Here is a 27,537-nt window from a genome sequence, read left to right as displayed (position 1 = left end):
AAAACATACAGTCAAACCAAAGAAAAGAAGAGGAAATTAGAAATCTAAAAAATATTCTTGGGAATCTACAGGATAGTATTAAAAAAACCAACATTCGGGTTCTAGGAGTTCCTGAAGGCATGGAGAGAGAGAAAGGATTAGAAGGCCTTTTTAGTGAGATACTAGCAGAGAACTTTCCAGGTTTGGAGAAGGACAGAGACATCCTAGTACAGGAAGCTCATAGAACACCCAGTAAACATGACCAAAAGAGATCCTCACCACGACACATGGTAATTAAACTTACCACAGTGAAACATAAAGAAAAGATCCTAAAATGTGCAAGAGAGAAACGTCAGATTACTCTCAGAGGATCTCTAATCAGACTCACAGCAGACTTCTCATCAGAAACACTACAGGCTAGGAGGGAATGGCGAGACATAGCCCAGGTACTAAGAGAGAAAAATTGCCAGCCCAGAATATTATATCCTGCTAAGCTCTCATTTGTGAATGAAGGTGAAATAAAGACCTTTCATAACAAACAGAAATTGAAAGACTTTGTGGCCACTCGTCCGGCCCTGCAAAAGATACTTAAAGATGTGCTACACTCAGAAACACAGAAACACGGTCATCAGTATGAAAGACGTTAAAGGAAGAACACCTACCTGTAAAAGAGCATGGGAAGCTCAAAGCATATACCAGAAAATATCTCCGGGAAAATGGCAGGGCAAAGTCACTATGTATCAATAGAAACATTAAACATTAATGGACTTAACTCTTCAGTTAAAAGACACCGATTGGCTGATTGGCTTAAGGAACAAAAGCCAACTATTTGTTGCCTACAAGAAACACATCTCTCTAACAAAGATGCATGCAGACTGAAAGTGAAAGGTTGGAAACAGATATTCCATGCCAACAGAAACCAAAAAAAGTAGGTGTAGCCATATTAATATCAGACAAAATAAACTTTAATACAAAAACTGTCAAGAGAGACAAAGAGGGGCACTATATAATGATTAAGGGTTCAATTCAACAGGAAGATGTAACTATTATAAATGTATATGCACCTAATTACAGGGCACCGGTCTATTTAAAAGATATGTTAAGGGACTTAAAGGGAGACTTAGATTCCAATACAATAGTACTGGGGGACTTCCATTCTCCACTCTCAGAAATAGACAGATCATCCGGACAGAAGATCAACAAGGAAACAGAAGATTTAATCGACACTATTGCCCAAATGGATCTAACAGATATCTACAGAACTTTCAATCCTACATCTAAAGACTTTACATTCTTCTCAGCAGTGCATGGAACCTTCTCTAGGACTGACCAAATACTAGGTCATAAAGCAAGTCTCAGCAAATTCAAAAGAATTAGAATCATACCATGCAGCTTCTCAGACCACAGTGGAATGAAGCTGGAAATTAGCAACTCAGGAAACCCTAGAAAGTATGCAAACACATGGAGACTGAACAACATGCTCCTGAATGAACACTGGGTCATTCAAGAAATCAAAAGAGAAATCAAAAACTTTCTGGAAGTAAATGAGGATAACAACACAACATATCAAAACTTATGGGATACAGCAAAAGCAGTACTGAGATGCAAGTTTATAGCAATAGGTGCTTATATCAAGAACTTGGAAAGGTACCAAATAAATGAGCTTTCAGCGCATCTCAAGGACCTAGAAAAACTGCAGCAAATCAAACCCAAATCTAGTAGGAGAAGAGAAATAATTAAAATCAGAGAAGAAATTAACAGGATTGAATAAAAAAAAAATTACAAAAAATCAGCAAAGCGAGGAGCTGTTTTTTTTTTTAACTTTTATTTAATGAATATAAATTTCCAAATTACGGCTTATGGATTATAATGCCTTCCCCCCATAACATCCCTCCCACCCGCAACCCTCCCCTTTCCCATTCCCTCTCCCCTTCCATTCACATGAGGATTCATTTTCAATTCTATTTATATACAGAAGATCAGTTTAGCATACATTAAGTAAGGATTTCAACAGTTTGCTCCCACACAGAAACATAAAGTGAAAAATAATAGATGATTATTTATTTATTTATTTATTTATTTTTATTTTTATTTATTTATTTATTTTTTGACAGGCAGAGTGGACAGTGAGAGAGAGAGACAGAGAGAAAGGTCTTCCTTTGCCGTTGGTTCACCCTCCAATGGCCCCGCGGCCGGCGTTCTGCGGCCGGCGCACCGCGCTAATCCGATGGCAGGACAAGGAGCCAGGTCCTTTTCCTGGTCTCCCATGGGGTGCAGGGCCCAAGCACCTGGGCCATCCTCCACTGCACTCCCTGGCCACAGCAGAGAGCTGGCCTGGAAGAGGGGCAACCGGGACAGAATCCGGCGCCCCAACCGGGACTAGAACCCGGGTGCCGGCGCCACAAGGCGGAGGATTAGCCTAGTGAGCCGTGGTGCCGGCCATTAGATGATTTTTTAAATGATGATGAAATCAGATCAGACCTATTGTCATGTTTAATCCCAGTGAGAGTCAAGTTGGGAATTGATAATTTCTTCTTTTTTTTTTTTTAACAGAAGATCAGTTTAGTATACATTAAGTAAAGATTTCAACAGTTTGCACCCCCATAGAAACACAAAGTGAAATATACTGTTTGAGTACTTGTTATAGCATTAAGCCTCAATGTACAGCACATTAAGGACAGAGATCCTACATGAGGAGTAAGTGCACAGTGACTCCTGTTGTTGACTTTACAAATTGACACTCCTGTTTATGGCATCAGTAATCTCCCTATGCACCAGTCATGAGTTTCCAAGGCTATGGAAGCCTTTTGAGTTCTCCGACTCTTATCTTGTTTAGACAAGGTCATAATCAAAGTGGAGGTTCTCTCCTCCCTTCAGAGAAAGGTACCTCCTTCTTTGAAGACCTGTTCTTTCCACTGGGATCTCACTCACAGAGATCTTTCATTCAGGTCACTTTTTTTGCCAGAGTGTCTTGGCTTTCCATGCCTGTAATACTCTCATGGGCTTTTCAGCCAGATCCGAGTGCCTTTAGGGCTGATTCTTAGGCCAGAGTGCAGTTTAGGACATCCGCCATTCTATGAGTCTGCTGTGTATCTCGCTTCCCATGTTGGGTCACTCTCCCCTTTATTTATTCTATCGGTTAGTATTAGCAGGTACTAGACTTGTTTATGTGACCCCTTCAACTCTTAGTCCTTTCATTATGATCAATTGTGAACTGAAATTGATCACTTGGACTAGTGAGATGGCATTGGTACATGCCACCTTGATGGGATTGAATTGGAATCCCCTGGTATGTTTCTAACTCTACCATTTGGGGCAAGTCAGCTTGAGCATGTCCCAAATTGTACATCTCTTCCTTCTCTTATCCCCACTCTTAGGTTTAACGGGGATCACATTTCAGTTAAATTTCAACACTTAAGATTAACTGTGTATTAATTACAGAATTAAACCAGTCGTATTAAGTAGAACAGACAAAAAAACTACTAAGAGGGATAATGTATTAAGTTGTTCATTAACAGTCAGGGCTATGCTGATCAAGTCACTGTTTCTCATAGTGTCCATTTCACTTCAACAGGTTTCCTTTTTGGTGTTCAGTCAGTTGTCACCGATCAGGGAGAACACATGGTATTTGTCCCTTTGGGACTGGCTTATTTCACTCAGCATGATGTGTTCCAGATTCCTCCATTTTGTTGCAAATGACTGGATTTCTTTTTTTCTTTTTTTTTTTGATAGGCAGAGTGGACAGTGAGAGAGAGAGAGACAGAGAGAAAGGTCTTTCTTTTGCCGTTGGTTCACCCTCCAATGGCCGCCACGGCCGGCGTGCTGCCACCGGCGCACTGTGCTGATCCGATGGCAGGAGCCAGGAGCCAGGAGCCAGGAGCCAGGTGCTTTTCCTGGTCTCCCATGGGGTGTAGGGCCCAAACACCTGGGCCATCCTCCACTGCACTCCCTGGCCACAGCAGAGAGCTGGCCTGGAAGAGGGGCAACCGGGACAGAATCCGGCGCCCCAACCGGGACTAGAACCCGGTGTGCCGGCACCGCTAGGCGGAGGATTAGCCTAGTGAGCCGCGGCGCCGGCCGCAAATGACTGGATTTCATTGTTTCTTACTGCGGTATAGTATTCTAAAGAGTACATATCCCATAATTTCTTTATCCATTCTACCGTTGATGGGCATTTAGGTTGGTTCCAGGTCTTGGCTATTGTGAATTGTGCTGCAATAAACATTAGGGTGCAGACCGCTTTTTTGTTTGCCAATTTAAATTCCTTTGGGTAAATTCCAAGGAGTGGGATGACTGGGTTGAATGGTAGGGTTATATTCAGGTTTCTGAGGAATGACACCCCATTGGCCCAACTAACTAAAAAAAGAAGAGAAAAGACCCAAATCAATAAAATCAGAGATGAAAAAGGAAACATAACAGCAGACACCACAGAAATAAAAAGAATCATCAGAAATTACTACAAGGACTTGTATGCCAGCAAACAGGAAAATCTATCAGAAATGGATAGATTCCTGGACACATGCAATCTACCAAAATTGAACCATGAAGACACAGAAAACCTAAATAGACCCATAACTGAGACAGAAATTGAAACAGTAATAGAGGCCCTCCCAACAAAGAAAAGCCCAGGACCAGATGGATTCACTGCTGAATTCTACCAGACATTTAAAGAAGAACTAATCCCATTTTTTCTCAAACTATTCACAACAATCGAAAAAGAGGGAATCCTCCCAAATTCTTTCTATGAAGTCAGCATCACCTTAATCCCTAAGCCAGAGAAAGATGCAGCACAGAAAGAAAATTACAGACCAATATCCCTGATGAACATAGACACAAAAATCCTCAATAAAATTCTGGCCAATAGAATACAACAACACATCAGAAAAATCATCCACCCAGACCAAGTGGGATTTATCCCTGGTATGCAGGGATGATTCAACATTCGCAAATCAATCAATGTGATTCACCACATTAACAGACTGCAAAAGAAAAACCATATGATTATCTCAATAGATGCAGAGAAAGCATTTGATAAGATTCAACACCCTTTCATGATGAAAACTCTAAGGAAATTGGGTATAGAAGGAACATTCCTCAATATAATCAAAGCAATCTATGAAAAACCCACGGCCAGCATCCTATTGAATGGGGAAAAGTTGGAAGCATTTCCACTGAGATCTGGCACTAGGCAGAGATGCCCACTCTCACCACTGCTATTTAATATAGTTCTGGAAGTTTTAGCCAGAGCCATCAGACAAGAAAAAGAAATTAAAGGAATACAAATTGAGATGAAGAAGTCAAACTATTCCTCTTTGCAGACGATATGATTCTTTACTTAGAGGATCCAAAGAACTCTATTAAGAGATTCTACTAAGAAATTCCTTGGAATTTACCCAAAGGAATTTAAATTGGCAAACAAAAAAGCTCTGTGCACCCTAATGTTTATTGCAGCACAATTCACAATAGCCAAGACCTGGAACCAACCTAAATGCCCATCCACAGTAGACTGGATAAAGAAATTATGGGATATGTATTCTTTAGAATACTATACCGCAGTAAGAAACAATGAAATCCAGTCATTTGCAACAAAATGGAGGAATCTGGAACACATCATGCTGAGTGAAATAAGCCAGTCCCAAAGGGACAAATATCATATGTTCTCCCTGATCGGTGACAACTGACTGAACACCAAAAAGAAACCTGTTGAAGTGAAATGGACACTATGAGAAACAGTGAGTTGATCAGCATAGCCCTGACTGTTAATGAACAACTTAATACATTATCCCTCTTAGTAGTTTTTTTTTTCTGTTCTACTTAATACGACTGGTTTAATTCTGTAATTAATACACAGTTAATCTTAAGTGTTGAAATTTAACTGAAATGTGATCCCTTTTAAACATTGGAGTGGGAATAAGAGAGGTAAAAGATGTACAATTTGGGACATGCTCAAGCTGACTTGCCCCAAATGGTAGAGTTAGAAACATACCAGGGGATTCCAATTCAATCCCATCAAGGTGGCATGTACCAATGCCATCTCACTAGTCCAAGTGATCAATTTCAGTTCACAATTGATCATAATGAAAGGACTAAGAGTTGAAGGGGTCACATAAACAAGTCTAGTACCTGCTAATACTAACCGATAGAATAAATAAAGGGGAGAGTGACCCAACATGGGAAGCGAGATACACAGCAGACTCATAGAATGGCGGATGTCCTAAACTGCACTCTGGCCTAAGAATCAGCCCTAATGGTATTGGGATCAGGCTGAAAAGCCCATGAGAGTATTACAGGCATGGAAAGCCAAGACACTCTGGCAAAAAAAGTGACCTGAATGAAAGATCTCTGTGAGTGAGATCCCAGTGGAAAGAACAGGTCTTCAAAGAAGGAGGTACCTTTCTCTGAAGGGAGGAGAGAATCTCCACTTTGATTATGACCTTGTCTAAACAAGATAAGAGTCGGAGAACTCAAAAGGCTTCCATAGCCTTGGAAACTCATGACTGGTGCATAGGGAGATTACTGATGCCATAAACAGGAGTGTCAATTTGTAAAGTCAACAACAGGAGTCACTGTGCACTTACTCCTCATGTAGGATCTCTGTCCTTAATGTGCTGTACATTGAGGCTTAATGCTATAACGAGTACTCAAACAGTATATTTCACTTTGTGTTTCTATGTGGGTGCAAACTGTTGAAATCTTTACTTAATGTATACTAAACTGATCTTCTGTATATATAGAAAATTGAAAATGAATCTTGATATGAATGGAAGGGGAGAGAGAGAAGGGAAAGGGGAGGGTTGCGGGTGGGAGAGAAGTCATGGCGGGGGGGGGGGGACGGGGATGCCAATGTAGTCCATAAGCTGTACTTTGGAAATTTATATTCATTAAATAAAAGTTAAAAAAATCCCAAAGCAGTGGTCTCAAAAGTTTGTGACTCTCAGATTGTGAGGCTGAGGACAATTCACGAACAGCTCTGTGCTCCTGAGCTGCGGCTGCATCTTCTACTTGTGGCTGCATGTTGGAGCTCAAAACCATGGATTTTGGAGCACTTAGGGTGTTAATGTTATGGATACTCTGTGTGCACCAAAGTGCAAGGGGATGGGGAGTGTTATTTTCTAGTGGGTGATGGGAAAGGCTGGCACCAAGGGGACATTTGGAACGAGGACTCAGAAAGCAAACACATTACACACAGAAGTGAGTTCCTTTCAGGAGCAATACCAGCACCTGAGAGACGTGCGTGTGACAGAAAATCCAGACTGAAATGGAAGTCAGTGTGGGGAGGGGGAAGAGCAAGAGGGGACTGAGGAGATGGGGACAGGGATGTGGAGAAAACTGGAGGTCTCCCCGCTCCATGTAGACAGCAAGGGGCAGAGAACCCGCAGCCTCACTGAGTCCCCCTTGTGCCTTATTAATGTCATTGCTAGGAGTCTTGTGGATGGAGCCAGATTCTCTCCTCGGTACAACAGGTGCATTGAGTGCTGGGTTTGTAGTTAACAGTTGTGTGTGTGTGTGTGAGAGAGAGAGTTTAAAAATGTCACTGTATTTTAGTGAAATTGACATCTTTGGATTTGATTATTGTTTATAGCCCTTGTCAATATTCCTGTTGGACAATGGCCATTGTACTTTTTACTTGTTGAAGTCTTTAGTTAGTGGAGTATTAAGCCTTGACTATAAAGTAAGTTCAAAATAACTTATCTTAAAAATTAAAAAGAAAGAAAGAAAGAAAGAAACCAGGACGGGGGGACTGAGGGCTGGAGGAAGGAAGGGAACTGTCATTAGATTTTTAGGATTGTATCTATAAACAACATTAAGTCTGTGCCCTTTATATTAAAAATAAATGTCATATATCCAAAAATAAATAAATAAAATAAAAATGGAATGATAATCTAACACTAACATCTGAGAGAAATGGGAAACCTTTTAAAAATTACAAGTAGTAATACTTTAAACTTCTTTCATAATTACAAATAGTCACAGTAGTAGTAATGACACCAGCATTGGCCACTAATTCATCAATAAACTGACAAATACTTGAAAGTGAAAGAATATGAGAGTCATTGCAGATGAAAGGAAGAAGGTGTGTCTACTTATAATTTCATCCTGTATGCAGAGAATTCATTCAGGTTTGCTTATGGACCATAGAGTGATTTTAGTGAAATAGATAAAAGCAGTGTATTCCACATGGCAGTAGAGAAGAGGGGACTTTTAGATAATGATCTAATCATATAAAGCTAAGAAGAACCATAAGGAATATGAAGTTAGGAGAGTCATTTGATATGAAAAGTTGAAAATGTGTACAAAGGAGACTTATTAGAACTAAGGTTGCAGAATAACTTTCTAGATTTAAAAACAGGGGCATGGACACAGTGGATGTGAAACTGATACTTGAAAACAGAGAGTTACAAACTTTAACATCTGTCCCTGAGTGTATCCAAGACCCTGTTTCAAAATGTTGGTGGAAAATGGGACTACGAGACCTGAGCCTGCAGACCCTAGCCCAGGAGCAGAAGCTGTCATGTCCGCTCCTCTAATCTATTATGAGTTGTAAACAGTAGAGACCATTCATACCAGGGGAAATGATATGAGCTCACCCCACTGCACATCCCTCTGCACCTCACACTCCTCTCCTCCTCTAGACTGCAAAACTTTATAAAGTTGACTCTGTTTCACTCTGAGCTCTTTCTCCCATTGCCTCTTAGAATTGGGATTCCTTTACCTTCAGTTCCTCACCAGCAATGACCATTGCCTTGGGGAGTGCCAATGTTTATTTCTCATTTTAATATCACAGACAAGTGCATTTGTGAGTGAAGCAAACAGGCAAACAATGCCAGTCCTCTCTCGGGTCAGAGCTAGGTTGGTTCAGCTTTCAGCTGACCCCTGGTAAAACTCTGTGTCCACTGCCTGGGACCCCTCCGGCAGTGTCAGGCAGACTCACCTGCATGGGGTCCCTGAGAAGAAGGTCTCTGTGTGGAAACACGAATTCCACCCTGGATGGTGGATGACGGAGACTGAGGCTCTCTCCAAGACAAGGCAGCAAGAAGGAGTGGAGCATTGGTCCCTGAGCCAGACTCTGGACTCCAAATGCAACAACCAGCTTCCCTCTAGTCCAGGGCTGCACAATCTGAGGGACAGCAGAGGAGATATTTACAGCTCCCTGCACCTGCTCATGAGGGAACTCCCTGCCTGTTACTCTGAGCTCTGAACACCTGATGGCCCTGAGGGACACTAGCCTGGACACGAAGCAATTTTTCTTCCAGGTGCCTCCCAAGAGACCAGGGCAGAGGTCAGGTGGAATCCTTTTTCTGATTCTCTTGCTCTGTGTCAAAAACTAAGCAATATCACTTAGTCGCTCATCTTAAAATGTTAATTCTAAGAGCTATATGGAAATATCATTAATTACCATAACCTGAGCTTTGAATGTTCTAGGAATTGTCTGATTTAATTTGTACAGAATGTGTTATATGAGGTCTTTACTGATAGAATCTTGATGGCCAAGATAGGGCTTAGAGGGGAGGAGTGATCCATCCAGTGGGATAAATTAAATAAGAGACAGTGCCTTGATGGAGCTTTCAGGTGCTTCCAGTTCTCATCCTCTGGACCAATGGTTCTCAATTAGACCGATGGTTCTGATTGTGCTCTTGGGGATATTTGCAATGTGAAGGACGCCCAGGGAAGCACCCAGTACAGCATCAGTGCTCTGCTCCAAATGTCAACAGTGAGAGGATGAGACAGCAGCAACTCCAACTTCAGTGTGCACACAAGGGTTAAAATTCAAGTACAGTTTCTGATTCAGAAGTTCTCCTTTGTTCAGAAATTCTAGAATGTCTTTTCAAGAGCTGTTTATTTCAGAATAGTTTTAAATTTTTTAAAGATTTATTTGAAAGAGTTACATAGAGAAGGAAAGGTAGAGGTAGAGGTAGAGGCAGAGGCAGAGGCAGAAGCAGAGGCAGAGAGTTCTACCATCTGCTGGTTCACTCCTCAGTTGGCTGCAACAGCTGGAGCTGAGCTGATCTGAAGCCAGAAGCCAGGAGCTTCTTTTGGGTCTCACATATGGGTGCAGGGTCCCAAGCACTTGGACCATCTTCTGCTTTCCCAGGCCATAGCAGAGAGCTGGATCAGAAGTATAGCAGCCGGGACTCGAACCGGCACCCATATGGGATGCCAGCACTGCAGGCGACAGCTTTACCCACTATGCCACAATGCCAGCCCTAGTTTTACTTTTTAATAGAAGCATTGTGAAGTGCTACAGAGTTCCCAGGCACCCTACCCCAGCTCCCTTTGTTATTAACATGTATCTGTCACAATCTGTCAGCCACACACTGCTTCCCCTATTATCAACATATCGTATTAATATATTTGTCACAATTAATGAGCATCACTCAGCTTCTGCTATTATTTTTTTAATCAGCATTCCCTTCATCCCTCCCACCTTTCCAGCCTCTAGTAATTAACATTCTGTGTTCAGCATGAGTTTTTTCAGGTACCACAATGAGGGAGAACATGTGATATATTTTAGGCAGGAGCAGGAAAATCACTCAATGAAGCACGTAAAGCACATCAACCAACCCCTCACTCTGACATAGCCTTCTACACTGGACCACAACACCCTTTATTTACAGAGTCCAAGTGCACTTGACAATGAAATACATTTGCATCACAGTACCATTTGTGGTTGAAAAATCTTACTTTCTTTATTAAAGGTTATTTCCAACACCAGTCCATATCAAGACAATCTACAGATTCATATTTGTCTTTTCATGTAGACTCTACGTGAGATTGTTGAATGATCACATGAACTGGAGGAATTCACACCCAGTTGTTGTCAGTGATTATGTCTGGCACTGCAGATCCCAACTGACTCAAAGAGCAGGATTCTAGAGAAGGAGACCCACTGAACTGCCCCAGGTCACTGGAGTCTACATTGTCTGGGTGAGCAGTTCAGGTGCAGAAATGCACAAGAATAACGGACACTCCAGGGCCAACAATGGTCTTAGGGTTTGTTCTACTCTGCAATTACATGAATGACTTTATTTGCCAGAGATAAAAGTCCATATAAGTAAAGTGAGTATGATTCTTCTTTTTGTAAACAGAGCTATTTAATCAGCTTGATGTGTTTTGTTGAGAAGAAATTATCCCTTAGAAATCTTCATTGTACTGTGAGTTACGTAGAAATTCTCAACACAAGAGTGTTTCCACGAGTCCGTGTGAAAACACAAATGGATGTGATCCCAAAGCTGTGCAGCACCAGAATAAACTCTCTTCTACTTCCATTATGCATAGAGTGGTGAGTACCATCCTGGTTTGATGCAAAGTCCTAAGAAAAACAGGGAAAGTAGGAAAATGGCAAAGAATGTAGTTATGACACAAAATTTAGTCAATTCAGTCTCAAACCGTACACAGAAGATGAAATCACAGAAAGAGAAAACACCAAGAAGAACAAACAAAGCAAATTTCATTTCTATAATCTGATCAATGAACCAGTTTCTGGCTGTGAGACTGTGCCATGCAATCATGGGCATTTTTTTCAGTCCAAGGACAATGGGTCATTTTATGACTTTCCATCCAAAGGATCCCTTCAGAGCCCTTTTTTTTTTTTTTACAGGCAGAGTGGACAGTGAGAGAAAGAGACAGAGAGAAAGGTCTTCCTTTGCCGTTGGTTCACCCTCCAATGGCCGCTGCAGCTGGCGCGCTGCACCCGGCGCACCGCACTGATCCGATGGCAGGAGCCAGGTACTTATCCTGTTCTCCCATGGGGTACAGGGCCCAAGCACTTGAGCCATCCTCCACTGCACTCCTGGGCCACAGCAGAGAACTGGCCTGGAAGAGGGGCAACCGGGACAGAATCTGGCGCCCCGACCGGGACTAGTACCCGGTGTGCCGGCGCTGCAAGGTGGAGCATTAGCCTAGTGAGCCACGGCGCCGGCCCAGAGCCCTCTTAACATCTGTGTTCCTCAGGCTGTAGATGAAGGAGGGGGTCAGCATGGAGGTGACCACGGTGTACTTCACTGAGGCAGTTGCAGTTGAGTGTGGGTTTTGAGTAACAGCAGAACTGAAGTACACACCTAGTCCTGTGCCATAAAATAAGGAGACGACAGCGAGATGAGGCACAGGTGGAGAATGTTTTATACTTCCCCTGAGCTGAGGAGATGGCACGGATGGAGGAGACGATCTTAGAGCAGGAGTAAAGGATCCCAGCCAGGGGACCTCCACCTGGCAGCATAACTGTAAATACATGACTACATCATTAAGAAGAGTATAAGAGCAGGCAAGATGGGCCATCTGATTCAGTTCACAGAAGAAGTGGGGGATTTCCAGGGGTGCACAGAAGGACAGCTGCAGCACCAGGAGGCTGTGTGACAAGGCATGCAGGACACTGATGACCCAGCACACCAGCACCAGCTGCACACACAGCTGGGGTTTCATGATGACCGTGTAGTGCAGGGGGTGACAGATGGCCACAAACCTGTCATAGGCCATCACAGCCAGGAGGAAGTTGTCCATCTCTGCAAATAGCATGAAGAAGAACATCTGGGTGATGCAGCCTGCATAGCTGATGGCTGTGCTCTGTGTCTGGATGTTCACCAGCATCTTGGGGACGGTGGTGGAGGTGAAGCAGACGTCCACCAAGGACAGGTTGGAGAGGAAGAAGTACATGGGCGTGTGGAGGTGGGGGTCTGAGAGGATGGCCAGGATGATGAGCAGGTTCCCAGCCACAGTGACCAGGTACATGGAGAGGAAGAGCCCACATATGAGGGGCTGCAGTGCTGGGTCCTCTGAGAATCCCATGGGAAGGAATTCTGAAGGTTTCCTTTCATTGCCTGGTTCTATGTGGAGTAAGTCACTGCCAGGGAAAAGAACAATAATCTGACATATGTTCATACCAGTGTGCTTTACCAACATAATAGAAATCCTAGAATCCATAGGATGCAGTGAAGAAACTGAATCCCGTATTTGTGGTTGGATCTGTCCCAGTGTAGGGACGCCAAGTGCCATCACTGGTGAGGAACTCCTGTGTCTCCCTCCGTCCTTTCTTAAGATGTCATGAGTTTTACATTTTCAGTGAGGAAATCTTTCATCAACTGAGGGTTATCAATCCAGTTTTGCTCCTGGTCTGGACACACAGGGGCCATGAACTTAGGGTGATAAAATAAAACATCCCTACAGTGTGAAGATGGAGGAAGAACACATGCACACAGAGGTCAGATCCTCCATGTCAGATGACGACGAGCGAGTGAAAGAAGAACGTCGGGTACAGATCGAGTATTCCTTCTGCAGAATGCAGAAGTGCTTCAGATTTCAAACTTCTTCAGATTTTGGACATTTGGATAAACACCATATTTTAGGGCTGACGTATAAACAGAATATTCACTAATTTTTCGTACAAACTTCTACACATTGCAGATGCTAATTTCATATCATATGTCTAATATTTTGTGCACGGAACAGAATTTGGGAGAAATGGATAAAGAGACAGGAAGGGTCCTTTCTGGCTGTGGAGTGCTGCACAAACAGCTCTGTGCTCCTGTGACTGCACCTGCCGCCTGGTGTCAGGTGTGGAATCTTCCATTTGTGGTCTCATGTAGCAACTCAAAAACGGTTGGATTTTGGAGCATTTTGGATGTTATCATTGAAGGGACTTAATCTGGATGGAAGTGCAAGGGAACATTTGAACAGAGATCTCAAGGTTGAAAGGGTTATGAATACACCAGTTATCTTCAGAATTGAGGTTGTTTCAGTGGCAACACTCATGCAAAGACAAGAGGGAGGCATTGGTGTCAGAAAATCTGGTCTTAAAGGAAGCGAGTGTGGCAAAGGGGTTGAGCAAGACAACGAGGGGATGAGATGGTGACTCTACAGCTGTGGAGACCACAAGATGCAGGGAGCCCTCATCCTTAGCAAGTCCCTCTTGTACTGTTGTACTCTATGGTGAGGCATCTGTAGACTGAACCAGATCTCTCTGCAGCACTGTGTGTGCATTGAGTGCTGGGTGTATACTGTCAAGGTCCCCTTGGTGTCTACTCAATGAACCTGGGAACCTCTGCTCTGAGTGCCACTCTCACTGCACACAGGACACCCACTCACCTGGACAAGCTCACTGAGCAGCCACTTTGCCTCCTGAGTGGTGTCACCTCCATGTCCTTCTAATGCAGCCCCACCACCGAGATTGGGAGTGCATCCTACAAAGCTTTCAACATAGGACCATCTTTCTCCCAGGTAGGAGGGTCCTTCAAAGAGTGTGGAAAATGTATTTAAAAGCTATTTTTTGTGTGCAGAGTGATTGATATCCATGCGTAGAGTTTTCATAGCATACATTTTCCATAGACTGTGAATACCTCATATTGAAAAATAATATACAAAATTCCAAACCCATCATCCTCCCACATACAAATATGGGTATAGTTGGACTCTTGTTTCTTACTAAATGTGAATTTCTTCTGTTTTAATCTTGGTAGACACGTCATAGTTGCCTATATGAATATGAGGTATAAGGTGATGTTTTGACTCATGTGTACAATGTGTAATAAGGTCAAATAGGGTAATTAGCATTCCCATCCCTTAAACATTTGTCATTCCTTTGTGCACAGAACATTCTAGAACTTTTCTTCTCATTCTTTTGAGTTACACAATGAAATATCATTAACTATACCCACCCTACTGTGCAACAGATTATGCCTTCTTTTGAAGAGACTTGAAAATTGCGTGTGTGTGTGTGTATGAGAGAGAGAGAGAGAGAGAGAGAGAGAGAGAGAGAGAATTTGACATGGGGGAGACCAAGTTCTAACAATCCCAGTTGGTCTCTGAGGGACAGTGAGGAAGAAAATTCTGTCCTGTGTCTGACAGGATCCTAACCCTGATTGTGTCCCTTTGTTACAAATGGAATAAAAAGCAGCTGTGAGAATGACTCACCAATTGAATGACAATCTAAACTAATCTGAAAAAAAAAAGGTGTGAAATAAGGGAGACTGGGGGAGGGAGAGAAATAGGGAGGGAAAAATGTTTATCTTAGAATTGTACCTATGAAATCTGTTCTCTTTATACTAATAATTTTTTTAACTTTTATTTAATGAATATAGATTTCCAAAGTACAGCTTATGGACTACATTGGCGTCCCCTCCCATGACTTCCCTCCCACCCACAACCCTCCCCTTTCCTGCTCTCTCTCCCCTTCCATTCATATCAAGATTCATTTTCAATTTTCTATATATACAGAAGATCAGTTTAGTATACATAAAGTAAAGATTTCAACAGTTTGCACCCACATAGAAACACAAAGTGAAATATACTGTTTGAGTACTCGTTATAGCATTAAGCCTCAATGTACAGCACATTAAGGACAGAGATCCTACATGAGGAGTAAGTGCACAGTGACTCCTGTTGTTGACTTCACAAATTGACACTCCTGTTTATGGCATCAGTAATCTCCCTATGCTCCAGTCATGAGTTTCCAAGGCTATGGAAGCCTTTTGAGTTCTCCGACTCTTATCTTGTTTAGACAAGGTCATAATCAAAGTGGAGGTTCTCTCCTCCCTTCAGAGAAAGGTACCTCCTTCTTTGAAGACCTGTTCTTTCCACTGGGATCTCACTCACAGAGATCTTTCATTTAGGTCCTTTTTTTTTTTTGCCAGAGTGTCTTGGCTTTCCATGCCTGAAATACTCTCATGGGCTTTTCAGCCAAATCCGCATGCCTTTAGGGCTGATTCTTAGGCCAGAGTGCTGTTTAGGAAATCCATCATTCTATGAGTCTGCTGTGTATCTCGCTTCCCATGTTGGATCACTCTCCCCTTTATTTATTCTATCGGTTAGTATTAGCAGGCACTAGACTTGTTTATGTGATCCCTTCGACTCTTAGTCCTTTCATTATGATCAATTGTGAACTGAAATTGATCACTTGGACTAGTGAGATGGCATTGGTACATGCCACCTTGATGGGATTGAATTGGAATCCCCTGGTATGTTTCTAACTCTACCATTTGGGGCAAGTCAGCTTGAGCATGTCCCGAATTGCACGTCTCTTCCCTCTCTTATTCCCACTCCAATTTTTAAAAGGGATCACATTTCAGTTAAATTTCAACACTTAAGAATAACTGTGTATTAATTACAGAATTAACCCAGTCATATTAAGTAGAACAGACAAAAAATACTAAGAGGGATAATGTGTTAAGTTGTTCATTAACAGTCAGGGCTATGCTGATCAAGTCACCGTTTTTCATAGTGTCCATTTCACTTCAACAGGTTTCCTTTTTGGTGTTCAGTCAGTTGTCACCGATCAGGGAGAACATATGGTATTTGTCCCTTTGGGACTGGCTTACTTCACTCAGCATGATGTGTTCCAGATTCCTCCATTTTGTTGCAAATGACTGGATTTCGTTGTTTCTTACTGCGGTATAGTATTCTAAAGAGTACATATCCCATAATTTCTTTATCCAGTCTACCGTTGATGGGCATTTAGGTTGGTTCCAGGTCTTGGCTGTTGTGAATTGTGCTGCAGTAAACATTAGGGTGCAGACCGCTTTTTTGTTTGCCAATTTAAATTCCTTTGGGTAAATTCCAAGGAGTGGGTTGGCTGGGTTGAACGGTAGGGTTATCTTCAGGTTTCTGAGGAATCTCCAGACTGACTTCCATAGTGGCTTGACCAGTTTGCATTCCCACCAACAGTGGGTTAGTGTCCCTTTTTCCCCATATCCTCGCCAGCATCTGTTGTTGGTAGATTTCTGTATGTGAGCCATTCTAACCGGGGTGAGGTGAAACCTCATTGTGGTTTTGATTTGCATTTCCCTGATTGCTAATGACCTTGAACATTTTTTCATGTGCCTGTTGGCCATTTGGATTTCCTCTTTTGAAAAATGTCTATTGAGGTCCTTGGCCCATCTCTTAAGTAGGCTGTTTGTTTTGTTTTTGTGGAGTTTCTTGATCTCTTTGTAGATTCTGGTTATTAACCCTTTATCTGTTGCCTAGTTTGCAAATATTTGTTCCCATTCTGTCGGTTGTCTCTTCACTCTCTCACTGTTTTTTTTGCAGTACGGAAACTTCTCAATTTGATGCAATCCCAATAGTTGATTTTGGCTTTGAATGCCTGTGCCTCCCGGGTCTTTTCCAGAAACTCTTTGCCTGTGCCAATATCTTGAAGGGTTTCTCCAATGTTCTCTAATAACTTGATGGTGTCAGGTCTTTAATCCATGTTGAGTGGATTTTTGTGTGAGGTGTAAGGTAGGGGTCTTGCTTCATGCTTCTGCACGTGGAAATGCAGTTTTCCCAGCACCATTTATTGAATAGAGTGTCCTTGCTCCAGGAATTGGTTTTAGATCCTTGATCAAATATAAGTTGGCTGTAGATGTTTGGGTTGATTTCTGGTGTTTCAATTCTGTTCCATTGGTCTATCCATCTGTTTCTGTACAAAAAAATGATACAGAATTTAAATGTCAAAAAGTCACAATTTGATGACATGAATTCACCATCAAATTGCCAAACACCTAAAGGAAAATTTCAGTGGAAATCCTTGTAAACTGGGCAGGAAGGAGTAGGGAGGTCTATGAATTTGAATACCTCTGCAGAAGATAAAGGGATAAATCTTCAGTGAAATGGCAAATATGAATGCATTCAAAATGACAGCAGAGGTGGTGTGACTTTCAGAAAATGATCTAATCACACAAGGAGAAGATGGATGATAAGCAGTATCAAGTTATAAGAATAATGTGAAAACAGGTTGGAAATATGTATAAAAATCTGTTAACACTACATTTGCAGAATAACTCTTGTCACTGGAAAACAATGATGTGGGGACCCAGGATGAATGGTTGATATTTGGCCACAGGTATATCTTTTTTTAAACTTGGCTCTGCTCATCTAACAAAGAATTAAAGACATTTTACAAGGAGGCTACTGTGGAAGAAGACACTGAGACACGTGTATCTCAGGAGCTGCTATTGCAAGGTCGTATGCCCAAGCATTTCCCTCGTCTGGGCCCCTATTATTAATAGATAGACATCAGTTTTACTCCCTATTAGAAGTGTGAAAATGTGATGGTTGAAAAGCAAGTGTGAGCAGGTTAAGCCACCACCTGCAATGCTGGCATCCCATATGAGCACCAGTTCAAGTCCCTGCTGCTCCACTCTGGTCAAGCTCCATGACTGTGTTCCTGGGAAAGCAGTAGAAGATGGCCCAAGTACTTGGTCCCCTGCCACACACATGGGAGACCTGTGTGGAGTTCTAGGCTCTTGATGTCTTCCTGGCCCAGCCCCAGCTGTTGCAGCTATTTGGGGAATGAACCAGTAGAAGGAAGATTTCTCTTTCTCTCCCATTCTCTTTGTAACTCCATTTTTCATATGGAAAATAAATAAACATTTCAAGTCTGCAGAAGCCACTGCAGGAGTAGGGGCTGGCATCTCCCCTCCTCTAATCCATTTGTTGAGTTGTAACCGATAAATTCATTCATACAAGCAACATGGTAAGACCTCCTTCCCCTCCTTTCCCTACACCTAGCACTTTGCTCCTTCCGGTTGCAGAATTTCTGTACCTTGATAACATTTACTGTTAGCTCTTCATGTGTCCCATCACTGCATGTTAGTTTTGGGCTTTCCTTACCATCATTTCTTCATCAGTGATGAGCATTGCTTAGTGAAGTTAAAAGTTCACCTGTTGTATCAGCATCACCAACAAATGCATCATCCACCCACCCATCCACCCACCCATTCATCTATCCATCCAATAACCAAAGCTGTCTCTCAGGTCAGGGCTAAGTTAGTTCAGTGCTCAGTTGACCTGAGTTAAATACTCATTGCTTCCTTTGGCTCAGACCACTCCTGTTGTGTCTGTTGGGCTCTCAGGCTCACCTTCAAGGGATCTCCAAGAGGAAAGTCTCTGTGTGGAAGCCCAGGTTCCCGCCTGGATGGTGGATGATGGAGACTGAAGCCCTGTCTCAGGAGTGGCGGCAGGTGGGAGGGAAGCATTAGTCCTTGAGCCTGACCCAGGACTCCAAATGCAGCAACCAGGCTCCTTCTCGCCCAGGGTTGCACGGTCTGAGGGACAGCAGCAGACGAGGTATTTACAGCTCCCTGCACCTGCTCATTCAGCCCCTCCCTGCCTGTGGCTCTGACCTCTAAGCTCTTGATTTCCCTGTGGGACTGTGGCCTGGATAGAAAGAAACATTTCTTGCAGGTTTCTCCCAAGAGAGCATTAGAAGTCAGGTGAATCCTGTTGCTGTTTCTCCTGCTCTGAATTCTGATCCATGTCTCTCAGGTCTCAACTCCTCACGCCTTATCCCACCTACGAGTTAACGTTCTCCCATGTCTCCGGCTGAGGCACCTGTCTGGACTATGTTTCTGGGATGCTCAGAAAATGGTTGTTTTCTTCCTTCAAACAAGGAAGAGAACTCTATTTCTTGGCCTGAAATATGAAGACTGTAATTCTTCACTTCACTGAAACTTTCTCCACGCACATAGCACTTCCAAACTTATGTCACAAGTTTAGAGCCACTGTTTAGTCCCTCACTGGAGACTATTTGTTGATATTGGAGTCACATGGTGATATCCTTATTCACTGTAATATGAATTTAGGAACTTCTAGAGAGCATCTGATTTAATTTGCCTACAATAGGAGACCCCACTGGTAGGATCCTGACTGTGGAAAATAGGGCTCAGAGGGTGGGAGGGGTCTGTTCCCATGGTAAACCAAGTTAAGAGATGGTGTTGTGATGAAATCTTATGAGGACAATTCTAGTTTATATTGTGGACCAGTGGGTTTTTTAAAAGATTTATTTTATTTATTTGAAAGACAGAGTTACAGAGAGAGGTAGAGACAGAGAGAGAGATCTTCCATCAGCTGGTTTACTCTCCAGATGGCCACAACGGCCGGAACTGCACCAGTCCGAAGCCAGGAACGAGGAGCTTCTTCCAGGTCTTCCATGTGGGTGCAGGGGCCCAAGGCTTTGGGCCATCTTCTACTGCTTTCCCAGGCCATAGCAGAGAGCTGGATGGGAAGAGGAGCAGCCGGGTCTCGAACCGGTGCCCATATGGGATGCTGGCCCTTCAGGCCAGGGCTTTAACCCGCTGCACCACAGTGCCAGCCCTGGACCAGTGGTTTTGACAAGGGATGGTTTCCTGTTGGGACTATTTTGCAAAATGTATCACTATAATTACCTATAAAGTTTTTTTTTTTAAAACAGTCAGAGGGGACAGTGAGAGAGAGAGAGAGAGACAGAGAGAAAGGTCTTCCTTTGCCGTTGGTTCACCCTCCAATGGCTGGCGTGCTGCGGCCGGCACACCGCGCTGATCCGATGGCAGGAGCCAGGTGCTTATCCTGGTCTCCCATGGGGTGCAAGGCCCAAGCACTTGGGCCATCCTCCACTGCACTCCCGGGCCACAGCAGAGAGCTGGCCTGGAAGAGGGGCAACCGGGACAGGATCCGGTGCCCCGACCGGGACTAGAACCCGGTGTGCCGGCGCCGCAAGGCGGAGGATTAGCCTATTGAGCCACGGCGCCAGCCTACCTATAAAGTTTACACACACAGACATACACACACACATAGGGAGAATAAAAATATGATGGTGTAATATATTGTTTGGGATAAAGGTAGTTATAAATATTGTGTTCACTGAATGATATCATTTACATAATAGTATACCCTTGTTTCCTCGCTTCAGGATCAGTCATGAGTCCACTTTCTATGATATTAATATCTTTGTGTTCAAGAAAAAATTGCATGTATGTGTATATTGATAATTACTTAGTGGATATGGCAAATTATTAAATATTTTTTAAATCATAAAAAAATGAAAAACCACCTATCATGTGCTGGACAGTATCCACTACCTGTCAGTTTCTGTCTCAAACGTGGATAGAGAGAGGATGAGGAAAACCATTTGAGAATAGCCATTCTGACATTGGTGTGCCCAGAGCACCAGGGATTTGAACTCAAGTGCAAATTGTGATACAGCAGATCTGCTTCGGCTGAAGGCGTTCTGCATTTCTTATCTTCCAATGCATGTTGGAAGATGATTGACACATGGTAGTTATGCATACTTATTCAACAAGGTGTCAAGTGTGTGATGCTCAGAGTAGGGTACAAGGCACATCAATCACCTCCGACACTGGTCATTTCTTTGTGCTGGGAACACTCAACATCCTCACCTTTCTAACAAGTCCCTGGCTGGTGTCACTGACATCCTGGCTCTCATCAGGGATTCTGGGGGCACAGCTGTGATCATTCCTTAAAGTTGGAGCAGGTCGTTTTAGATGTACTTCACCAGGAATGTTCTTTGTACCTAATTTTGGAAGAAAAATTCATACATTCCCTATAGATGCTGTGACAGATTCTGTATTTCCCTCTCTCTCTCTCTCTCTCTCTCTCTCTCAAGATTTTATTTAACTATTTGAGAGGTAGAGTTACAGACAGTGAGAGAGAGAGACAGAGAGAAAGGTCTTCTGTCTGTTGGTTCACTCTCCAAATGGCCGCAACGGCTGGAGCTGCATCAATCTGAAACCAGGAGCCAGGAGCCAGGAGCCAGGAGCCAGGAGCCAGGGGCTTCTTCCGGGTCTCCCACCTGGGTACAGGGGCCCAAGGACTTGGGCCATCTTCTACTGCTTTCCAAGGCCACAACAGAGAAAGCTGGATGGGAAGAGGAGCAGCTGGGACTAGAACTGGCGCCCATATGGGAAGCTGGCACTGCAGGTGGAGGATTAACCTACTGCGCCATGTGCCTGTCCCTGTCTCTTTTTTATGCTTTCATTTGTGACATTTACTCTTTTTAAATTTTTATTAATATAGAGAGGACAGATTTCCTCTATTTCATAGGTACAATTCTAAGATAACCATACTTCCCTCCCTTCCTCTCTCCCTCCCTCAATCCTCCTTCCTTCATTTTTTCCCTTTAATTTTTGCAAAAACATAATTTCAATCCACTCTATAACTACAGGCTTAATGTACCACTAACCATAATATTCAACAAGTTAAAAGAGAACCACAGTCTCACAGGAGTATAAAAAGGGTTAAAAACAACAATCAAATCACAAGATGTCTGTTTCACTCCTATACATTATTCTGTATTCTATGTTAACTGCCTCATATCAGAGAAAACATGATATTTGTCTTTTGGGGATTGGCTCTCATAAGTGTCCCAGAGTAAAATGAAGGACTGTACTTTTTTAAACAAGGTCAATTCATGTTTTTTTTTTTTTTTAAAGATTTATTTGTTTATTTGAAAGGCAGAGTTACAGAGAGGTTGTCCAGCTACTGGTTCACTCCACAGATGGCAGCAACAGCTGGAGCTGTGCTGATCCGAAACCAGGAGCCAGGAGCTTCTTCCAGATCTCCCGCATGGGTTCAGGGGCCCAAGCACTTGGGCCATCTTCTACTGCTTTCCCAGGCCGTAGCAGAGAGCTAGATCAGAAGTGGAGCAGCTTGAACTTGAACTGGTGCCCATATGGGATGCCAGCACTGCAGGTGGTGGCTTTATGCCACAGCGCCAGCCCCAGTACTGTACTTCTGTAACAGACTTGTAGTAGGCAGAAGAAATGATATAATTAACTATTGCTATGCAATTCATGTTAAATTTCTTTTAGTTGCATTTAATAAGTTGGGTTCTTGTTATTTTTTAAAACATCTTATAGGCCGGCACCGAAGCTCAATAGGCTAATCCTCTGCCTGCGGTGCCAGCACACCGGGTTCTAGTCCCAGTTGGGGCTCCAGATTCTGTCCCGGTTGCCCCTCTTCCAGGCCAGCTCTCTGCTATGGCCTGGGAGTGCAGTGGAGGATGGCCCAAGTCCTTGGGCCCTGCACCCCATGGGAGACCAGGAGAAGCACCTGGCTCCTGCCTTCGGATCAGTGTGGTGTGCTGGCCGCAACGGCCATTGGAGGGCGAACCAATGGAAAAGGAAGACCTTTCTCTCTGTCTCTCTCTCTCTCACTGTCCACTCTGCCTGTCAAAAAAAATCTTATAAAAATACTATATATCTATATCTATCAATCTATGAAGAATCACAAATAAGCATACAGATCTATGAGTTTTTTTTTGTCATCTGATCACACTCATAACCAACACCCAAATTAAGAACAAAGCATTGGGGCCAACGCTGTGGTGTAGTGGGTAAAACTGCCACCTGCAGTGCCAGCATCCTATATGGGTGCCAGTTCAAGTCCTGGCTGCTTCACTTCTGATCCAGCTCTCTGCTATGGCCTGGGAAAGCAGCAGAAGATGGCCCAAGTGCTTGGGCCCCTGTATCCACTAGGGAGACCTGGAAGAAACTCCTGGCTTCTGGCTTCAGATCGGTGCAGCTCCAGCCATTGCGGTCAATTGGGGAGTGAACCAGCGGATGGAAGACCTCTCTCTCTCTCTCTCTCTCTCTCTCTCTCACTGCCTATGCCTCTCTGTAACTCTGCCTTTCAAATAAATAAATAAATCTTAAAAAAAAACCAAAAAAATCCCAAAGCATTGCTACTACCTTAAGAATTCTCACTATTCCCCGACCTCCATTTCTTTTTCTTAAGACGTGAAATAAGAGTACAATATCATTTATATGATTTGATTCAGTGAAGCAGTATTTATGAATATATACCAAATCATCAGACATCATACAATTTTATGATCACTCTGTATTAACACATTAATATATACTCTATATATTATATATATATATTAGAGAAAACATCATATTTTTCTTTTCAGGTCTAGCTTATTTCACTTAGCATAAGGATCTCAAGTTGCATGCATTTTTTGCCGGTGTCAGAATTCTTTTTTATGACTGGTTAATATCCCATCACTTATATATACACCTCATTTTCTTTATTCAGTCATCAGTTGATGGAGATCTACGTTGATTCCATATGTTAGTTATCGTGAATGTAGCTGCTATAAGCATGGAAGTAGAGACAATTATTTCCCGTGCTGCCTTAATTTCCTTTGGATATATCCCCAGGAGTGGGATAGCTAGACTCTTGCCACCCCCGCAAGCGGTGGTCATAGTTCCCCAGCCAACACTTCCCTGGAACTCGAGTAAGATATAGTTCTCTTGACATCCCCTCGTTCTATTTGCCTGCTACCTTTCTCACTGTCCTCGGCTCTGTGTCTGTGTAACACACAAGTATTCACTGACCAGCGTGAGAACTGGAAGGTGAAGACAGCAAGGGAGCTGGCCGCTTTTGTACACCTTGTATTGGAATAGTGAAGACCCTGTGTAATCAAACAAATGTGTGTGTGACGTGATGTCTTAGGGGATATGTCCTATGGAGAATATTATTCAATGCAAAGACAGTGCGCAATTTTATAGAATAGGGTGAGGAGAGGCATTTGTATGTGGGACAAAGATCAGAACTTGGACTAGAGGGTGTACGATGGTTTTGTGAAATAGCATAAGAATAATGAAGACAAGACACCACATGAGAAAACAAAGAAAGCTCCACCCCGCCCCGCTGCTAGGAGACCACATAAAAACCAATTAGACAAATAGATGTGCTGTAGCCACAGGAAAAGCCACTCTGTTTGAGGTAAAAATGTCAAAGAACGTTTTGTTGTTGACTGTTGCCTTTTGTGAGTTGCTGATTGGTTGTCTGGCCTCATTTTTTTTTCCTGTGAGGGTGTTTGATAATTTTCTTCACAGTGCAAAGATACCATTACCGCTGCTGTTGGAGAAACTGAATTGTAACTGTCGTTTCTGTTGGGAATCAGATTTAATGGGAACGTTGTCGGAACGAAGGCTCTCTCTCAGGAGCTGCCTGGGCGTCTGATTTAGAGAGCGTAGTTCTTCTGTTTCTTTAAATTCAGGGCAGCTACCAGACATACGGAGTTGGAGGCAGCAGTTTCCAAGTGTTTGGGAGAGTCACGAGCTGGAATCTATGGGTCCTTGTCTCTGCACTCTTCAGGGAACGTTAATCCACACCGACCGAAGGGGCGGGGCCTGCGTCGTGGGCGGGGCCTCGGAGTGGAGGGACAGGGACCCAAAGACACCTGGCAGGGATGGGCAGGGGACTCGCCGAGAAGGGGGCTGGGGTGAAGAGCCGGGTGGGCGTTTACAGTGAGGCCGCCCCGTGGCGCTGCCCCTCAGGTTCTCCTGAGCAACGCCCTGGCGCGGCTCAGCGGCTCCCAGGAGGCTTTCTCCATCTGCCCGGAGCTCAACATCAGCGTCTGCCCGCTCAGCCAGACGTGCTGAAGGTCTGGGGCCAGGAGTGATGAGTGGGCAGTGGGGAGGGGAGGAGATGTGCCACATGCCAGGTGGAGAGAGGAGAGGTGTCCCGTGTCCCTGAGGGAAGAGTGTTAAGGGGGCTATTGAGGGATCCTCCCAGGGCTGCTCCCTCTCCTGGAGATGTACAATGACCATTCACACCCAATGTCAGGATTACTGGAAGCACTGGAATTTGGGACTGGGGTGTTCCCACTGGGGCCATGCATGGGGAGGAACCAGGACAGGTCACTGAGGTCAATGGGAAGAGGAGTTGATATTGGGAGTGGAGATTGTAAGGTGGAGTTTGGATAGATGCCTGGATGAGCTGCATTTAGGGTAGGTGTCTGTTGGGAATGTAATTTTCCCCAAAGGCTGTCACTGATTTTTCCTCTTCAGGCGTGAAAGGGAAGACAACAGCAGCACCCGTGTTTGTGCCGGCTCAAGAGCCTGGGTTGATGTTACTGCTCTTGGGATGCATGTCTTCCTGCTTGGATCATTGTGTTAGGATATTGTTTTGCCTGTTCTGATTACCCAGATACACTGGGCCTCAAACAGGATGGAATACTTCTTTCTTTTTTTTAAGATTTATTTTTATTTATTTGAAAGGCAGAGTTACAGAGAGGCAGAGGCAGGGAGAGAGAGAGAGAGAGAGAGAGAGAGAGAGAGAGAAAGAAAGAGAGAGTTGTTCCATCCACTGGTTCACTCCCAAAAAGGCCTCAATGGTCAGAGCTGAGCCACTTCAAGGCAGGAGCCAGGAGCTTCCTCCAGGTCTCCCACATGGATTCAGGGCCCAAGGACTTCTGTCATTCTCTACTGCTTTCCCAGACTGTAGCAGGGAGCTGGGTTGGAATTGGAGCAGCCAGGACTCGAATCAGCACCCATATGGAATGCTGGCACTGCAGGCGGTGGCTTTACCCGCTACACCATGGCACTGGCCCCACTTTTTTCTTTCTAATAGAAAGTCTGGCGGATCTATCAGGGAAGGTGGGGTGGTTCCACAGCCACCCAGGCCCCTTTCTAATTACACTGTCTTCCACTAGAGTTAGCTCCTCATGGTCCACCGTGGCTCCCAGGCTCCAGCCTTTCCATCTGCATTTGAACCAGTAGGAGTGGGGAAGGGGGAGGGACCGCTGCTCACCCCGCCCTGATGTCTTTCCCTGAGACAGGCTGTGGTCCCCTAGCCATGATAGCCTCAGGGAAGTTGGGACAATGTAGTTTTTGCAGAGGGCCACGTGGGAGGCTAGAACTCAGCTTTGAGGAGGGGAGGGGAGGTTAGGTGGGCAGCCAGCATATGGGCCTCACTCAAGACTTCTGGGCAGGGGCTGAGGGGGAAGTGTGGGCATCACATCCAGGCAGGTCCTGGTAATGGCTGGGATTCCTGTGCAGTTTTGGGCTGGACGCTGATGGAGGCTTCTGGAGGGTTCACAGCAGGGGGCATTTGCACACCTCCCCTCTGCCCAAGGCTGGGCTGAGCCCCGCCCTCTGCCCTGTGTGTCCTCAGACGCCCTTGGTGCAGGAGGTGCACCAGAACTTCTCAGCCTGGTGTGCCCAGGTGGTTCACATGACCGCGGACAGCGCCACCTGGAGCTGGAGTGGACAGTGGGGCCCATCCCTGTAGGGTGAGTGCCTGGGCTGGGGCTGGGCACAGTGCAGAATGGGGTTGATTAATATTTTAAAATATGAAAGGAAGAAAGAAAGGAGAGGGGCCCAGTGTGTGGGACAGGGGGTTTAGATGTCCTTGTGATACCAACATCCTACATTGGTGGGTGGGTTCAAGTCCCGGCTGTTCTGCCTCTGAACCAGATTTCTTCTAACATTTCTAGGAAAGCTGCAGAATATGGCTCAAGTATTTGACCACCTGCCATCCATGTGAGAGACCCAGAAGGAGTTCTGGGCTCCTGGCTTTGGCCTGGCCTACGCCTGACCATTATACTCATTTGGGAAATGAACTGGTGGATAAAAGATATCTTTCTCTCTGTCACTCTGCCAATAAATAAAAAATGATATAAATCTTTAAAAACTTATTTATGTAATTTCAAATGGAGAGAGACAGAGAGAGTGACAGAAAGAGCTCTCCATTCCACTGGTTCCCTGAGAGCCCTGTAGACAGATTTCTTCCATCTGCTGGTTCCCTCCCCAGATGTTTCAAAGACCTAGAGCTGGGCCAGGTGCAAGCTGGGAGCTGGTAGCTCAACCTGGTCCCCGTGTGGTTGGCAGGGCTGTCACTGTCACTGTCTGTCTCTCGGGGTCTGCATCAACAGAGGCAGGAAGCAGGAACACAGCTGGGACTCAGGCCCGGGCACTGTGATATGGGTGGCAGCATCTTAGCCACTGCCCCCAACACCGCTCAGAGTGAGTTTAGATGAGGCTCACGAGCTTGTTGTCCCATTGGGTAGTGACAAGTGGAGGA

At 44.2% G+C, this 27,537-nt stretch overlaps 1 pseudogene; it reads right to left on the bottom strand.

The window, feature by feature from the left end:
• Positions 1-11,874: 11,874 nt before the first annotated feature.
• On the bottom strand, positions 11,875-12,636 carry LOC100343525 (olfactory receptor 7A10-like; annotated as a pseudogene).
• Positions 12,637-27,537: the final 14,901 nt, after the last annotated feature.

The sequence above is a fragment of the Oryctolagus cuniculus genome, chromosome 16 (assembly GCF_051225735.1).
Source record: "Oryctolagus cuniculus isolate XC-2025 breed Fujian yellow rabbit chromosome 16, ASM5122573v1, whole genome shotgun sequence".
NCBI classification, from domain to species: domain Eukaryota; kingdom Metazoa; phylum Chordata; class Mammalia; order Lagomorpha; family Leporidae; genus Oryctolagus; species Oryctolagus cuniculus.
Note: the sequence above shows the minus strand (reverse complement) of the source record. Positions and strands in the feature narration are given on the sequence as shown.